Raw genomic sequence first — 13,143 nt, 5'->3', positions numbered from 1 at the left:
TATACCACTTATAGTTTAATAGACAGTTCTTTGTATCTAACTGACTGAACTGAGCTGAAAGAATACCATTGCTACCCAAAGTATTAAATTGACTTCTAGAACTTTTATATCTACATACATATACATTATATACTAGTAATATTTTAACGACGTTCGGACAAACAACCTTACTCTAAACCCACATCCAAACAAGGAAAAGGGATTAGGGCTGGTAGTTAAAAAGATTTTAAAAAACATTTAATAGCATTTTCTAATATTAAAAGAGTTTAAAAACCATTTAAAAGCATTTTCCAATATTTAAAAGCATTTTGATGACTTGATGTCATTTACAACATTTAAAGATTATTATATATATTATAAACACAATTTCTTATGTTTAGACTTGTATTCCCCCCCCCCCCCCCCCCCGCCTTAAAACAGTGAAAAGTGACCAAATGTAAGGGTATGAACTCACCTTATGTTTGGTGATTCAAATGGTCCAAGTAAGGATTGAGCAGTTCCACAATTGAAGTCCCAATATACAAATGAGTCCTAATGACATATATTGATACATATATGTGTATAATTAGTGTATAATACAACTAATCATGAACAAAAGAACCTAAGGGACTAAGGAACTTGGACTGGATTTTGAAGCAAAATTTTTTCGAGTTGTCACATCATCCCCCCGTTAAAGGGAATTTCGTCCCGAAATTCAGATTCAAAAGTGAAAACTCATGAATTATGGGAAGGTCAAGTACTTCTGTTCCATCAGCATCTCTTGTCTTGATTAGCGGGAAGGTCTTAGTTTGGCTTCTAAGTTTATTCGCAAGGTAGCACGATCACTCGTAGTCTTGAGTAGTCTCCGTCCTGAAGTTCATAATAGAACCCAAACTAGATTCTTCGATTGTAGGCTTGTGTATACGAGCCGTGTATAATTAAGATTGAGAAAGTACTCGAATAAATGATTCCTCTCTAAGCTCACATCCAAACAAGGAAAAGAAGTTAAATCGAAATCATCAATTCTAAGCTTGTAGAACCTTGATTATACCCCACCATTTATACATTCCTCTGCGATAGATCATGCATATGGGTTCTTGGTATGAAACCTGACGTACTGTACCAGTGGTATTCCGAAGAGGTTTGTTGAGGTTATTTCAGGAAAGCGACGAAACATATGGCGCACTACGCATGAGTACCTCAGAGTTCTGGAATGACGACTTTGTTAGAACGTCGATTACGGGGAAAAGAATTTCGCATGAAACTGACACTGTGAGGATTAAATCGACTCAAGTCGAATGACAATGTCGGATTACTCGGAATAACTGGCGTTAGACTAGTTCAGAAAGGCGTTATAAAAACACAACGATGCAACTTATAAAAGAGTTTTAGTAAACTAGTTTCATCTACGATACTACAGCTACAGACAAGATATACTACTAAAGGCAAGTATAAGCAGAACGAGAGTCCCTAACACTGATGGGGTCTCACAAAAGATAAAACTCTAGTTGCACTAGTTTTCAAAAGTTTAAAAGTCTAACATTTACGCTACAGAACACATTAGAATTTTCAACATGGATCCGGAGTAGTCTTTCCTGCGGCAGTGATCATCAGTATCCTTCCGTCCGCGCCAGAGTTCCTTGTTATCGGGCAATCCCTCTTCATGTGCCCCATTTCACCATACCCATAGCAAGTCTGGCTGAACTCGGCGCCAGGGAATTGGGAGATAGGTTGTGTCGGCGCTCTACATAAACGAGAAGTGTGCCCCTTTTGTCGCAATTTTTACAATGCATCTCGCGGCACGCTCCGGTGTGATGAAATGTGCACCTGTCGCACTTAGGAAGTGTTCCAGCATAATTTTTGAAAGTTGATGGGTTGGCCGGAGTTGTAGCAGCATAAATCTTCGCCTTCTGCATTGATTTCCTTTTCTATTCATCCCAAGACTTTTGCTTGCAGGCATCCCCTTTTGATGACCCATAATTTGGGGTAATTACACCTTGACTGGCTTTGTGGTCAACAAGTCTCTGTGCCAAGCATTTTGCGCAATTGAAAGTGATTTGTTTGGATGATAAAACATCTCCTTGCGTTGGAGGAGATAATCCCCAGATATATCTCTCTACTTTCTTACTCTCAAGAGTAACCATCTCTGGGCATAGTGCCGCTAGTTCACTAAACCTATTAGTGTAGGTCACTATATCAGACCCAACCATTTTGAGATTCCAAAGCTCTTCTTCTAACTTTTGTATCTCGCCTCTGGGGAAGTATTCTTCTCTCATGAGCTCTTTCATATTCTCCCAACCCATTGAATTCGCCATTGTCAGACCCAGTGACTTCACATGGCCATTCCACCATGTGATGGCTCTCTCCGTGAAAGTGCAAGCAGCGAACTTTACCTTGCTCCTTTCCGGACATTCGCATATTTCAAAGACTGATTCTGTCTTCTCAAACCATTTCCTCATAGCAAGGACTCCTCCAGTTCCATCGAAAGCTTTGGGCTTGCAATTCCTGAATTCCTTATATGAACATTCTTTTTGATGTACATGGTTAATGGTGATGACATCGTCACCCGTCTTGTCGGTAACTATTGCGTGGTAGTGTTCCATGGTGGCAGATACTGCAGCTATGACTGATGCCTGTAATATTGCAGCATCGAACTGTGGTGGTGGTGGCGGTGGTGGAGTTCTCGTTGCTTGGGTGTTAAAGCGTCTAGGAGTTCTTCTACTTGGCATCTTTTATCTAGATAGATGAAAGACAAGATAGGGATAAGTTTTTAGGAATGAATTCAAGTCAAATGTTATTCAAACTGAGGGTTTCATGTTTTTAAAAGTGATTCTGTAAACAATTCATAACAGAGGTCAATAGACTTATGAATTTGTGGTTGCAATTATCCCTAACCGAAATCCTATGACCTGATTAACCGTAACTTACGAGTTATAACTGTAAAGACATTAAGCCTATCACATAGTGTGAGTAGTGTACCTACTAACTCACTAGGTCGTATTGGTCTACTAGCTATTAGAGCGACGCGTAAGGTTTCTTGCCACTTGGTATGACTTGCGAGTGGTTTCCTCTGTTCCTTGTCCTACTCCTGATGCAAGTAATCAGATGTCCTCTTAGGTTCCTATGATGTCTTCTAGCATACCTCTAGCTTCGTACTCCTTGTGTGATCCCTTCTCGAAGTTCTCCCCTTGGCTTCCTCCTTGTTCCTCCTTGATTCCTCTGTCGACTATTTTAGTGAGGTAGTGTCTTTAGCTAAGTTGTTCGTGCGGGAATGGAAATGTCTAAAGAACCTATGAGAATACTTAATCTGTTTCTAGTACTAAATCTTTAACTTGAGATCCTTATTGAGTCTTTCTATAATCACATAGGGTATACAAATTATATATAACTCGGATCTAATAGTCATTCGAATATGTGATACTACTCTAAATCCACATCCAGACAAGGAAAAGGAAGTGAAGCGAAACCACACATTCTAAGTCTATGAGATCTTTATTATATATAACTCTAGGATGTATACACTTTGCCATTATAGACCGATCAGTAAGGGTCTTTTAATTATCATATAATTATTTACAGTTATTGAAGATACCCCTATAGTATCTCTATTTTGGGTTTGGTTCTTAGCTTTCTTGTTATTGTACACTTTTAGTAGTTTCATTGGATAGTATCTCAAAATACACAGATAGTATTTTACTTTATGTTTTGTTCTAAAGACTCCAAACCTTTGGACCTAGTATTTGGTAAGTTTTAAGTTAGTCGCAACACCGCTATCATCCCCGAACACACGTTCACCAGCAATTAAATACTTTTGTTATGTTCTACAGGTGATACTTATTCTAGTATGTATATATGTGAGCTTGTATACTCTTGGAAAATATTGGTATATTTATAAGTATACTTTAAGACAGAGAACTTTGTCCTCATCGTATTTATAGGTGTATATTTTTTATAGGTTGATATACTTAGTTCACTATAAACAATGCTATGATACCAATCTGTCACACCCCAAAACCGGAGCGGTGGAAATGTTCGGGGGTGGAGGACGTCATATGTAGTGTCACAACAATTGAATAATAGTAATCAAAGCAACAACATTCTTTCATATATATGTAAAGTGTTTACATTCAGTTCAAAACACTACATGTGGTTATAGCATAATAGTATCAAAAGATAAGACGAGAAACTACAGCTCCATCCTCACAAACTCTGGTTGGATACTTGTCTTAATATATTCCGTAGAATACAAGTATTTTGAAAGCGAGTATCAGCTATAAAGTTGGTGAGTCCATAAGATTTAGTTTAAAGTAAGAAACTTCTTTGACATTTGAACAAGTTTGAAAGACTGACAAGAAAACCCTATGTTTCCTTAAAATTAAAGTAATATTGAAACCATTTCTTCTATAATCATTTAGTTTATACCAATTGCATATAATCAATACGAGGTGGATAGTCGGTTGTGTAATTCGGTCGTACCCCCATATCCAAACAAGGAAAAAGGAAAGCAAAACTAGGTTCACACAATCTCCAATCTATCTCGTCTTCATTATATATAATCTTTCATATAAACTGAAGGATTATAGTTATAATTAAAAGTAATCTATGTTATTTTGATTATGACTAAGAGATGAGTTATTATCTATGAAAACTTAGCTTATACACGTTATGATATAATCATGATTGGGCGGATAATAAAATGTGTGGCTCTACTCTAGTTTCACATCCAAACAAGGAAAAGAAACTAAGTTAGAAATCTCACATTCTATTGTCTACCAGATCTTCGTTATATATAACTCAAGAATGTATAAGCGAGGAAATCATAATAATAACCTTCTTACGAATCCTTTTTAATGAACTAGAATCCTTAATAATTGTTACTAGAATACCTAGAAAATGTTACAATTGATCCTAGGAAAACCCCTATTTCCTAATTGTTGTTGAACTGTGGTTTTATCCCCTAAAACCAATATACTGAAGGATGGCGTACCACGATATGGAATAGTTAACTTGTAACCCTCCAAAGGTACGACTTAATGAATGTATAAGTGTGTATGGAATAGCATACTTAGTTTTATATCTCATAAAACCATTACTATATTGGATATTATGCTATTGAAATAGCAAGTTCAGTCTCAGTTCATAGTATAATAAATATACTACGAAAAGACTATAGTACGATCGTTATGTTCTTCTGAATAGTACTCTGAATACACTTTGAAAAGATCGTCTCGTGATTCACATAGTACATACTTATTATACATAATCAGAAAAACACGAACAACGGACTGTGCGATCCTGTCTGACCCCCACATCCAAACGAGGAAAAGGAAAGCAAAACAGAGTTCACATATTCAACCGTCTATCAGTTTCTCATTGTACATAACTTCTGGGTATATACTAGGCAATCACAGACACTACTACCTATGTGCGTTTTATGTTATGGTGTTGGTACTATGCGCGCGTACTCACCTATGTTTGGTGTCGAGGTACAATGCTCGCAAACCCATGTTAACTGAAGGTATGATATCGTGCTCGGGTACCCCTTTTATACGTGTGGTACATTGGGAGATGTACCTTTCTGAGTTCCTTTAATTTAGTTTGTATTATTGTTCGTATTTTCTGAATAGATAACTAACAAGTATTATATCTCTATGTACTGCTATGACTTCTATGAACTTCATAGTGAAACTTATTGATCTACCAAGTAATGAACATTGACTCTCTAACTATACCACTTATAGTTTAAAAGACAGTTCCTTGTATCTCACTGACTGAACTAAGCTGAAAGAATACCATTGCTACCCAAGGTATTAAATTGACTTCTAGAACTTTTATCTCTATATACATATACATGATATACTAGTAATATTTGAACGACGTTTGGACAAACAAACTTACTCTAAACCCACATCCAAATAAGGAAAAGGGATTAGGGCTGGTAGTGAGTCCTAAGTCCTTTAAACACTACTTGCATAACTATATCTATATAGACATCAATTATACACAAAATAAGCTAAAAAGATTTTATAAAACATTTAAAAGCATTTTCTAATATTAAAAGAGTTTAAAAACCATTTAAAAGCATTTTCCAATATTTAAAGGCATTTTGATGACTTGATGTCATTTACAACATTTAAAGAGTATTATATATATATATATATATATATATATATATATATATATATATATATTATAAACACAATTTCTTGTGTTTAGACTTTTATTCCCCCCCCCCCTAAAACAGTGAAAAGTGACAAAATGTAAGGGTATGAACTCACCTTATGTTTGGTGATCCAAATGGTTCAAGCAAGGATTGAGCAGTTCCACAATTGAAGTCCCGATATACAAATGAGCCCTAATGACATATATTGATACATATATGTATATAATTAGTGTATAATACAACTAATCATGAAAGAAACAACCTAAGAGACTAAGGAACTTGGACATGAAGAGATCAATCACATGTGATTGATAAAAGGGAAGTGTGTGGCCACACTTAAGTGTGTTTATGGCCAACACACATGAGTTTGCGGCCAAACCAGGAGTTTACGGCTGTAAACTCGTGGACATAATGCTTAAGTGAGTGATTTAAGGTCTTAGCAACATCCATTAAGAGTTCAAGGTCAATGGCCTGCTTGTTGGAAGAGTTTAAGGCTCAAAATACATCAAACTTGGAGTTTACGGCCAAGAATGTTCTTGGGCCGTAAGCTCAAGATATTCTTCGGAAATACATGTTTCTAGGGATGTATTGAAGGCTTCCTAGTAGATATGAAGTATAATGAAGAGTACATACGATATAAAAGTTTGAAAGGGTCGATTTTGGCCAAGAACACTAGTGTGTGTTCTTCATGTTTCTTGAAGATCTAAACAAACATGATTTTTATGGATGAATCCATGAATGAAGCTAGTTAATTAGGTGTATCAACTAATAAAGGGATAGAATACTTACACTTTTGATAATCTAAGGATGTAAGATTGGATGATAGTTGAGAGAGAATGGGGGAAAATCAACTAAGGAAGGAAAGAAATGAGAAAAATGGCCAAACTTTGTATATATGGGGTGAGTTTACAGTCAACATGGAGTTTACGGCCGTAAACTCCATTGTGGTGGCCATGAACTCATGATGTTGGTGTTTGAGGCTCGATCTTTGTTCCATGGTTCTAGCTGGTACTTCCTAGCACTCGTTCCTTGAGTATATTGGGCTTAGAATACTCAAACAGGCTCTAAACAATGCCAAATGTTAGCAGGAGTGAGTCTGAATTAAGGTTGCTTGGACTGGCTTTTAAAGCAAAAAAATTTCGGGTTGTCACATCATCCCCCCGTTAAAGGGAATTTCGTCTCGAAATTCAGATTTGAAAGTGAAAACTAATGAATTATGGGAAGGTCAAGTTCCATCTGCATCTCTTGTCTTGATTAGCGGGAAGGTCTTAGTTTGGCGTCTAAATTTATTCATATGGCAGCATGATCACTTGTAGTCTTGAGCAGTCTCCGTCCTGAAGTTCATAATAGAATCCAAACTAGATTCATCGATCGTAGTCTTGTGTATATGAGTCGTGTATAATTAAGATTGAAAAAGCAGTCGAATAAATGATTCCTCTCTAAGCTCACATCCAAAAAAGGAAAAGAAGTTAAATCGAAATCATCAATTATAAGCTTGTAGAACCTTGATTATACCCGACCCTTGTGTATACATTCCTCTACGATAGATAAACCATATGGGTTATTGGTATGAAACTTGACGTACTATACGAGTGGTGTTCTGAAGAGGTTTGTTGAGGTTATTTCAGGAAAGCTATGAAATGTAAGGCACTCTACGCATGAGTACCTCAGAGTTCTGGAATGACGGCTTCGTTAGAACGTTGATTACGGGGAAAAGAATTTCGCACGAAACTGAAACTGTGAGGATCGAATCGACACAAGTCGAATGACAATGTCAGACTACTCGGAATAACTGGCGTTAGACTAGTTCAGAAAGGCGTTATAAAAACACAACGATGCAACTTATAAAAGAGTTTTAGTACATTAGTTTCATCTACGATACTACAACTGCGAACAAGATATACTGCTAAAGGCAAGTACAAGCAGCACGAGAGTCCCTAACACTGATGGGGTCTCACAAAAGATAAAACTCTAGTTGCACTAGTTTTCAAAAGTTTAAAAGTCTAACATTTATGCTACAGAACAAATTAGAATGTTCAACATGGATCCAGAGTAGTCTCTCCTACGGTGGTGATCATCAATATCCTTCCGTCTGGGCCAGAGTTCCTTGTTATTGGCCAATCCTTTTTCATGTGCCCCATTTCGCCATACCCATAGCATGTCTGGCTGAACCCGGCGTCGGGGACTAGGGAGATACGTTGTGTCGGCGCTCTACAGAAATGAGAAGTGTGCCCCTTTTTGTGGCAATTTTTACAATGCATCTCGCAACACACTCCGGTGTGATGAAATGCGCACCTGTCACACTTAGTAAGTGTTCCAGCATAATTTTTGAAAGTTACTGGGTTGGCCGGAGTTATAGCAGTCTGCGTTGATTTCCCTTTCTTATCATCCCAAGACTTTCGCTTGTAGGCATCCCCTTTTGATGACTTAGAATTCGAGGTAATTACGCCTTGACCGGCTTCGTGGTCAACAAGTCTTTGTGACAAGCGTTTTGCGCTATCGAAAGTGATTGGTTTGGATGATAAAACATCTCCTTGCGTTGGAGGAGATAATCCCCAGATGTATCTCTCTACTTTCTTACTCTCAGGAGTAACCATGTCTGGGCATAGTGCCGCTAGTTCACTAAACCTATTAGTGTAGGACACTATATCAGACCCAACCATTTTGAGATTCCAAAGCTCTTCTTCTAGCTTTTTTATTTCGCCTCTGGGGCAGTATTCTTATCTCATCAACTCTTTCATGTTCTCCCAACCCATTGAATTCGCCATTGTCAGACTCAGTGACTTCACATGGCCATTCCACCATGTAAGGGCTCTCTCCGTGAAAGTGCAAGAAACGAACTTTACCTTGCTCCTATCCATCGAAAGCTTTGGTGTTGCAATTCTTGAATTCCTTATAGAAAAATCCTTTTTGATGTACATGGTTATGGGTGATGACACTGTCACCCGTCTCGTCGGTAACTGTTGTGTGGTAGTGTTCCATGGCGGCGGATACTGCAACTGTGACTGATGCTTGTAATATTACAGCATCGAACTGTGGTGCTGGTGGCGGTGGTGGAGTTCCCGTTTCTTGGTTGTTAAAGTGTCTAGGAGTTCTTCTGGGAGGCATCTTTTATCTAGATAGATGAAAGACAAGATATGGATAAGTTTCTAGGAATGAAGTCAAGTCAAATGTTATTCGAACTGAGGGTTTCATGTTTCTAAAAGTGATTCTGTAAAAAATTCATAACAAAGGTCAATAGACTTATGAATTTGTGGTTGCAATTATCCCTAACTGAAATCCTATGATCTGATTAACCGTAACTTACGAGTTATAACTGTAAAGACTTTAAGCCTATCACATAGTGTGAGTAGTGTATCCACTAACTCACTAGGTCGTATTGGTCTACTAGCTATTAGAGCGACGTGTAACGTTTCCTGCCACTTGGTATAACTCGCTTGTGGTTTCCTCTATTCCCTATCCTACTCCTGATGCAAGTAATCAGATGTCCTCTTAGGTTCCTATGATGTCTTCTAGCATACCTCTAGCTTCGTACTCCTTGTCTGATCCCTTCTCGAAGTTCTCTCTTTGGCTTCCTCCTTGTTCCTCCTTGACTGCTCCGTCGACTATTTTAGTGAGGTAGTGTCTTTAGCTAAGTTGTTTGTGCGAGAATGGAAATGTCTAAAGAACCTATGAGAATACTTAATCTATTTCTAGTACTAAATCTTTAACTTGAGATCCTTATTGAGTCTTTCTATAATCACATAGGGTATACAAGTTATATATAACTCGGATCTAATATTCATTCGAATATGTGATACTACTCCAAATCCACATCCAGAAAAAGAAAAGGAAGTGAAGCGAAACCACACATTCTAAGTCTATGAGATCTTTATTATATAACTCTAGGATGTATACACTTTGCCATTATAGACCGATCAGTAAGGGTCTTTTAATTATCATATAATTATTTACGATTATTGAAGATACCCCTATAGTATCTCTATTTTGGGTTTGGTTCTTAGGTTTCTTGTTATTATACACTTTTAGTAGTTTCATTGGATAGTATCTCAAAATACATAGAGAGTATCTTACTTTATGTTTTGTTCTAAAGACTCCAAACCTTTGGACCAAGATTTGGTAAGTTTTAGGTTTGTCGCAACACCACTATCATCCCCGAACACACGATCACCATATCTCAAACAAATATAGTTGATCAGGCTATATTCATTCCAGATATGATTACATAACTGCCCAGTTTTGACTATTGTGCCCAACAATTAAATAGTTTTGTTTTTTTCTACATGTGATACTTATTCTAGTATGTATATATGTGAGCATGTATACTCTTCAAAAATATTAATATATATTCATAAGTATACTTTTAGACAAAGCACTTCGGCCCCGTTATATTTATAGTCGTATATCTTTTATAGGTTGATATACTTATTTCACTATAAAAAATGCTCTGATACCATTTGTCACACCCCAAAACCGGAACGGCGGAAACGTTCGGGGGTGGAGGATGTCATATGTAGTTTCACAACAATTGAATAATAGTAATCAAAGCAACAACATTCTTTTATATATATGTAAAGTGTTTACATTCAGTTCAAAACATTACATGTGGTTATAGCATAATAGTATCAAAAGATAAGACAAGAAACTACTGCTCCGTCTTCACGAACTCCGGTTGCATACCTGTCTTAATATATTCCGTAGAATACAAGTATTTTGAAAGCGGGTATCAGCTATAAAGCTGGTGAGTGCATAAGATTTAGTTTAAAGTACGGAACTTCTTTGATATTTGAACAAGTTTGAAAGACTGACAAGAAAACCCTATGTTTCCTTAAAAGTAAAGTAATACTGGAACAATTTCTTCTATAATCATTTAGTTTATACCAATTGCATATAATCAATACGAGGTGGATAGTCGGTTGTGTAATTAGATGGTACCCCCATATCCAAGCAAGGAAAAAGGAAAGCAAAACTACGTTCACACAATCCCCAATCTATCTCGTCTTCATTATATATAATCTTTCGTATAAACTGAAGGATTAAAGTTCTAATTAAAAGTAATCTATGTTATTTTGATTATGACTAAGAGATGAGTTATTATCTATGAAAACTTAGCTTATACACGTTATGATATAATCAAGATAGGGCGGAGAATAAAATGTGTGGCTTTACTCTAGTTTCACATACAAACAAGGAAAAGAAACTTAAGTTAGAAATCTCACATTCTATTGTCTACCAGATCTTCGTTATATATAACTCGGGAATGTATAAGCGATGAAATAATAATAATAACCTTCTTACGAATCCTTTTTAATGAACTAGAATCCTTAGTAATTGTTACTAGAATACCTAGAAAATCTTACCATTGATCCTAAGAAAACCCCTATTTCTTAACTGTTGTTGAACTGTGGTTTTATCCCCTAAAACCGTTATACTAAAGGATGGCGTACCGCGATATGGAATAGTTAACTTGTAACCCTCCAAAAGTACGAATTAATGAATGTATAAGTGTGTTATGGAATAGTATACTTAGTTTTATATCTCATAAAACCATTCCTGTATTGGATATTATGCTATTGAAATAGCAAGTTCAGTCTCAGTTCATAGTTTAATATATATATATATATATATATATATATATATATATATATATACTATGAAAAGATAATAGTACGATCGGTATGTTCTTCTAAATAGTACGCTGAATACACTTTGAAAAGACCATCTCGTGATTCACATAGTACATACTTATTATACATAATCAGAAAAGGATGGACAATGGATTGTGCGATCCTGTCGGACCCCCACATCCAACGAGGAAAAGGAAAGCAAAACATAGTTCACATATTCAACCGTCTATCAGTTTCTCATTGTACATAACTTCTAGGTATATACTAGGCAAGCACATACACTACTACCTATGTGTGTTTTAGGTTGGGGTGTTGGTACTATGCGCACGTACGCACCTATGTTTGGTGTCGTGGTACAATGCTTGTATACCGATGTTAACTGAAGGCATGGTACCGTGCCCGGGTACCCCTTTTATACGTGTGGTACATTGGGAGATGTACCTTTTTGAGTTCCTTTGATTTAGTTCGTATTATTGTTCGTATTTTCTGAATAGATAACTAACAAGTATTGTATCTCTATGTACTGCTATGATATCTATGAACTACAAAGTGAAACATATTGATCTACCAAGTAATTAACATTGACTCTCTAACTACACCACTTATAGTTTAATAGAAAGTTCTTTATATGTAACTGACTAAATTGAGCTGAAAGAATGCCATTGCTACCCAAGGTATTAAATTGACTTCTAGAACTTTTATATATACATACACATACATGATATACTAGTAATATTTAAACGACGTTCGGACAAACAACCTTACTCTAAACCCACATCCAAACAATGAAAAGGGATTAGGGTTGGTAGTGAGTCCTAAGTCCTTTAAACACTACTTGCATAACTATATCTATATAGACATCAATTATACACAACATAAGTTAAAAAGATTTTATAAAACATTTAAAAGTATTTTCTAATATTAAAATAGTTTAAAAACCATTTAAAAGCATTTTCCAATATTTAAAAGCATTTTAATGACTTGATGTCATTTACAACATTTAAAGAGTATTATATATATATATATATATATATATATATATATATATATATATATTATAAACACAATTTCTTGTGTTTAGACTTGTATTCCCCCCCCCCCCCCTAAAACAATTAAAAGTGAACAAATATAGGGGTATGAACTCACATTATGTTTGTTGATTCAAATATTTCAAGTAAGGATTGAGCAGTTCCACAATTGAAGTCCCGATATACAAATGAGTCCTAATGACATATATTGATACATATATGTGTACAATTAGTGTATAATACAACTAATCATGAACAAAACAACCTAAGGGGCTAAGGAACTTGGACTTGAAGAGATGAATCACATGTGATCGATAAAAGGGAGGTGTGTGGCCACACTTAAGTG

This window comes from Lactuca serriola, chromosome 5 (genome assembly GCF_051521515.1).
Source record: "Lactuca serriola cultivar US96UC23 chromosome 5, Lser_US96UC23_V15, whole genome shotgun sequence".
In the NCBI taxonomy this organism is placed as follows: domain Eukaryota; kingdom Viridiplantae; phylum Streptophyta; class Magnoliopsida; order Asterales; family Asteraceae; genus Lactuca; species Lactuca serriola.
Note: the sequence above shows the minus strand (reverse complement) of the source record.